The following is a 6380-nucleotide window of genomic DNA, read 5'->3' as shown; positions in this document are numbered from 1 at the left end:
GGGGTCCTGGGCAGGACTGGGGTGGGCGGGTTGGACAGCTAGCACAGGACACAGCCACGCTAGACAAGAGCCGTCATGTAACAGATAATGACATACACAAAGTTACTGAAACCGGACAACAAATGAGTCCAGGTCGCCTGTCTCTACTTAAGCCAATTAAGCAGAGACAAGGTTGAATGTATATGAGTGTTTATTCCAATCTTGCTGGCAGTATGGGAGAGCAGTGGGTCATCCTGTAACATCTCTGCCCACCCCACCCCACCCCACTTGCCAGCTTCTTTTAAAGGGTAGAGAAACAATGACTATGTGGGAAAGGGCAGTTGGGCAAAAAGAAAAAAAAAACACGGTAAATTGGTTACAGGCAATGGGGGAGGAATGTGGGCTGCGGGGGCGGCAGGGGCTGGTCACCAGTGAGTCACAGTCACTGGTCCAGTGTTCAGCATTCTGATAGATAATCAGGTTGTTAATTTTTCCATGATGCCATATAGTCTCCCTTGTCCTCAGATGAGGAGAATGGACAGCATTCCTGAAGTAAGCTCCCAAGGGGCACACCTCTCAGCCAGGTCAGAGTGGGCTTTTCTTTAATCAGAACAAAGCAACCACGATTAACATTGCAAAGGATGATTAACATTTTTTGTAACTATGGCCAGTATGCCCCTATGAGTAGTTCTCTATTCTATTCTCTCCTGCCCAGTTCATTCCTCTTGTTGATTTTAACATCTCTTATCTATGAGATTAGTTTTTAATGGACTGTGTCTCATCGAACTGTATTATTCCTGGTCTATTATCTTGTCCCCTTATGAGTTTTGGCTCTGAATCCTTTCAAGGAAAAGGGCATTTGGTCTCTTCTGTAACTGCTTCCTGCTGATGGTGGGGAGCACCGCATCCTGAGATTCTCCCTGCCTGACAAAAGAAGGGTGGAGCCAAAAGGGGAAAGCAGTTTTTAACTGAGGCCAATAAACTGTCCATGTTTCACTGACTCAATCATAAGTCCAGACCACTGAGTCTCATATTTCAAGAGAGAGTGATGCAGATGACTTCTATGATGAGGCTTACATAGTAAGCAATTAGGTAAACAGGGACATAGGGATATATTCTGTAAAACAGAAGAACACAAAACATAAAGGTTAATGTGTACATTAAGTCATAAACCAGTTGAGAAGATTTCCAGATGTAAACCTTCTGCTGGAATGAAATTATACAGTGACAGTCTGACAGATTGTCTGTAGTTAGAACATGCTGGTGGTTATAAGTTGCTGAGGCATGTATAGCACACACAGACACAACCTTCAACAAAACTTTGAAGACAGTTAACTGCACTGGAGTTCAATACCCAAAATTGGGTGTTGTGGTTTTTCATTGAGACATAATTTTTTTCTCTCTCCCTAAGAGTACTCTCCTTTCAAAGAGACTGTATTAAGCCTGCCAGTGTGGCTCAGTGGATTGAGGATTGTTCCATGGGTCCCGGTTCAATTCCCAGTCAGGGCACATGCCCAGGTTGTGGGCTTGATCCCTAGTAGGGGCCGGGCAGGAGGCAGCCAATTGATGTATCTCTCTCATATCAATGTTTCTCTCTCTCCCTTCCTTTATCTCTAAAAAAAAAAAAATCAATAAAAACATATTTAAAGAGACTGTATTAAGTCTAGTTCTAGTTTGGTTTGGTTATTTGCATAAACTCAAGAATATGAATAGGTCAAATTGATTGCACATGCTTTTTCCAATTTTACTTTGCTGAAATGTTACTCATTCATAAGGAATATTTAGATTGAGCTGTAGTGAGCAGTCAACAGTTAGCCTCTCAGGGCAGAGAAACCAAAGCCACAATTGCCATCAGGTGGTGCCTGGAATGTCTGCTGATTTGGGCTGTGTCCTCAAGTCTCTGAGGTTCCCAAAGATGCTGAGGTTCCTTTCTGCCATCTTTCAGGAAAACTACCTGCATTCCTTCCCTGGAAAGATTGCTATGAACCATGTGACCAAGCAAGGTAGCAGGCTATGTCTGTAAGGGGCGTTTTCAGCTTCAAAGTCTATCTTCATCCCTTAAAGCTTTCTGGTGACATCCAGAGTTCTGGCATGGCTTTCTCAGACATGACATTCCATTCAAGGTCTTGATTAATAAAGCCACAATTGGAAACTGATTTTATGGGTCCTATTATAAAGAAATCAGCTCTGGCCGGTTTTGTTCAGCGGTTAGAGCGTCAGCCTGCAGTCCAGAGAGACTGGGTTCTGTTCCCGCTAAGGGCGTGTACCTTGGTTATGGTTTGTCCCCTGCCCTGGATGGGTTGGGTTGTGCGGGTGGCAGCCACTCAATGTGTCCTTTTCATGTCGATGTTTCTCTCTCTCTTCCTCTCTCACCCTCCCACTCTATCTGAACAAAAAATGGAAAAATGTCCTCGGGTGAGGATAAAAAAAAGAAAGAAAGAAAAGAAATCAGATTCTACCTGGCCTGTGTGGCTAGTGGATTGAGCGTTGTACCAAGAACTGAGAAGTGCCAGTTTGATTCCCTGTCAGGGCATATGCCTGGGTTACGGGCTCAATCCCCATTTCCGGGAGTGCAGGAGGTGGCTGATTGATGTTTCTCTCTCACGTTGATGTTTCTGTCTCTCTAAAAAATCAATTAAGCCTAGCCGATGTGGCTCAGTGGTTGAGCATTGACCCATGCACCAAGAGGTTGCTGGTTCGATTCCCAGTCAGGGCACATGCCCAGGTTATGGGCCCGATCCCCATTGGGGGCCAATCAGTGTTCTCTCTCATCGATATTTCTATCTCTCTCTCCCTATCTTTTCCTCTTTCTCTAAAACCAGTAAAAAATAAATATTTTTAAAAAGTTAATTAAAAATTTTTTAAAAATTGGAATGATAAAAAAAAAGTTAAAAATCAGATTCCTGTTGGATTCATGCAAATAAACATATTGCCATGAAAGTAATACTACTCACTCATTAAGAGCTTCCAAATTCTGGAGGGATCAGGTAGGGAGAAAAATATAAATACCTCAATATTGCTTACTAAATTGCTTTAAGAAAAGAAACAAGTTTCCTTATGTCTGAAAAACCAAAAGATTAAAATCAGCAATACTTAAAATAATTACCAAAACTATAATTACTTTCAGGTCAGTGTGCCCCATAATCAAATTCTGTTTCTCCTGATTTTTTTTTTCTTGCCAGTACTTTCATAAATTCAGATGTTCCCCAGAGTTCTAGTAATTTTCATTTAGTTCAAGGGGATTATCTAAAAATTTATTCTCAGGCATATGTAAGTTAAAGTAAGTTAAAGTCCTTTCCATGGATCATTCAGAAGATGTAACATCTTTGTAAATGCATCAGAGTAAAACAATGACTTCTATAATTGACAAAAAGGAAACTTAAAATGACAGGTTATAGATTTAATTGACACAGAAACCTGTCCTTTTTGTAAAGCCCAACATTCCAGAATAACAATTAGAGTTATAAAAGAATATATTAGACTTTGTAGACTTCTGGAGTTTTTTAAACAATCCCCAGAACATCCATTAATAATATGCATATATAAGTAAAATATAGTTATTATTTCTTTATTTGATAAAACTTCCTATGTAACTTGCCCTGGCCGGTTTGGCTCAGCGGTTAGAGCGTCGGCCTGCGGTCTGGAGAGACCCGGGTTCGGTTCCCGCTAAGGGCACGTACTTCGGTTGCAGTTTGTCCCCGGCCCTGGTTGGTCGTGCGGGTGGCAGCCACTCGATGTGTCCCTTTCACATCGATGTTTCTCTCTCTCTCTCCCTCCCACTCTATCTGTACAAAAAATGGAAAAATGCCCTCGGGTGAGGATAAAAACAAACAAACAAACAAACAAAAAACTTCCTATGTAACTTAAGCATAAAAGGTTATATTACTGTTATTATTATTATTATTATTATTTTTATGCAACAGTATTAAATTACTTATTCAAAGTGACAACCAAAGTTATTAGTCTGGCCGGTGTGACTCAGTGACCCTGTACCAAGGGATCACTGGTTCTATTCCCGCTTAGAGCACATGCCCAGGTTGTGGGCCCAATCCCCAGAGGGGGCATGCAGGAGGCAGCCAATTGATGTTCTCTCTCATCGATGTTTCTATTTCTCCCTCTCCCCTCCTCTCTAAAAATTAATGAAGAAAAAATTTTTTAAAAGTTATTAAACGCAAACATAAGTTAGTGAAACTCCATTTCTTACCATTAAGAAGATGGGTTTTTAAGTAATCAAGTATCTGAATGACATAGTATAACACATGACCAATTCAATAATATATAGAACATTTGCTCCCTAGGCAAACACAGGAAAAACTTTTTCTCTTTTAACAGACTGGAAAATGACCAAACAAATTCTATAATAGTTAATTTTAGATCCATTTATCTAATTAAATGTACTATTCCGTTTACTTATAATTTCCATTCAAGATTTTACAAACCTTTCTACAACTTTCACAAACCTTTTTACCTATTCAGAAATAACAAGTTTCAGAACAACTTTATTTTTTTTTAAAGTATCTTTATATCTTATACCTTTTATCACCAAGATTATACAATTTCTTCCAATTAATTTGAACTTTTAACTCCTAGAAACCTTGATCTTTCTTTGTGTGTGTGACAAGCAAGTAATTAACATTCCTCAGATTGGCAAATATATTCACATTTTTTGTTTTGTTTTTGTTTTTTGTTTTTTTTTAATCCTCACCCGAGGACATTTTTCCATTTTTTTGTTCAGGTAGAGTGGGAGGGAGAGAGAGGAACAGAGAGAGAGAGAGAAACATCGATGTGAAAGGAACACATCGAGTGGCTGCCACCCGCACAACCGACCAGGGCCGGGGACAAACTGCAACCGAGGTACGCGCCCTTAGCGTGAACCGAACCCGGGTCTCTCAGGACCGCAGGCCGACGCTCTAACCGCTGAGCCAAACCGGCCAGGGCAATACATTCACATTTTAAAGATATGGTTTTCAAATAAAATATAAGATATTCATTGTCAGATCTAAATCCATCCTCTAGCTCCTCTGTAATAAGCCAAAAGTAGACAAAGTCAGATTAATATTTTAATATCCTGTTATTTTAAAATACCTAAATATTTGACATTTTAATCATTTAACCCAGCAAATCTTCAAAGCTTAAGTTACCAAAGACTTTGGAAAACTATATTTAGATATATATAATTATTACTGAAAAGCTTTATCAAAAACTGTTCATTTTAGTTTCATTTATTATTTCTTAAAAACAGTCAATTAGCCCTGGCCGATTTGGCTCAGCGGTTAGAGCGTTGGCCCGTGGATCAGAAAGACCCAGGTTCGGTTCCCGCTAAGGGCACATACCTTGGTTGCAGTTTTTTCCTGCCCCGATTGGGGTCGTGTGGGTAGCAACCACTTGATGTGTCTCTCTCACATTGATGTTTCTCTCTCTCTCTTCCACCCTCTCTCCCTCCAATTCTATCTGAAGATAAATGCAAAAAGTCCTCGGGTGAGGATAAAAAATTTTTAAAAAACCAATCAATTATTATTCAATCCATTTTCTTGACACATTTTGTACAGAGATAAATAACATGAACTTATTCCTGCAAACTCAGGCGAAACAATCCTGTATTTTATGTTAATAACTTAAAAATTTATCAATTAAATTTAAATTACCCATATGATTCTTGGTGATTACTGTATTCCTTTGCATGCTCAAAAGTGAGCTGTTTAACTACCTAGTGTCCTTGGCTGCTTCTAGGACCCTGGAGAAGAGGCATGGGGGAGGGGAGATAACAGGTCTCCTGGCTTGTTCCTGGGGATGCAGCAGCTCCCAGGCCTCCAGTGGCTCGAATTTAAAAGTACCATTTATTCCCCCTTCACATTGAGGTGGGGCCCCTGCTGCTTCCACAGCCTGCACTGGGCTTTGGGGTGCTATTAATTTACTTATTGTCCCCTTAACTCCTGTAGTGTCCCGACCTCATGGAGAAGGATTTGGAGTGTTTCAAAGACTTATTTAATCACATTCTCCTTTTACTCTCTGGGAGGAGAGTGAGACCTTTCTCCCCTCTTTGAACCATCAATTTAGATCTTTCTGAGTACAATCCTTGTGATGTAACAATAAGAAACTTTGCACACAAGAAGAGATCCTATCCTATCTCAAAACAGAAACAGAAACAGAAACAGAAACAACACGTACAGTAAATAAATAAGTACTTTCAAAAGGAAGGAGTGGGACACCAGCTTCAGAATCCTATCTCACACCAGTCGGCACAGCAAAATGACCCTCACGAGGTCTGAGTGGTGCAAAGTCCAAACAGCAGAGACAGAGGATAAAACAGGAAAGAGCAAACCAAATCCCTAACAGATAGGAGAGCAAGCGAAGAACATCTGAAACCAAAGTTACTTTACAGACAGATAGGAATTTGCAGA

Source organism: Molossus molossus, unplaced genomic scaffold, assembly GCF_014108415.1.
Source record: "Molossus molossus isolate mMolMol1 unplaced genomic scaffold, mMolMol1.p scaffold_m16_p_4, whole genome shotgun sequence".
NCBI lineage: Eukaryota > Metazoa > Chordata > Mammalia > Chiroptera > Molossidae > Molossus > Molossus molossus.
This window is presented reverse-complemented; position numbering follows the sequence as displayed.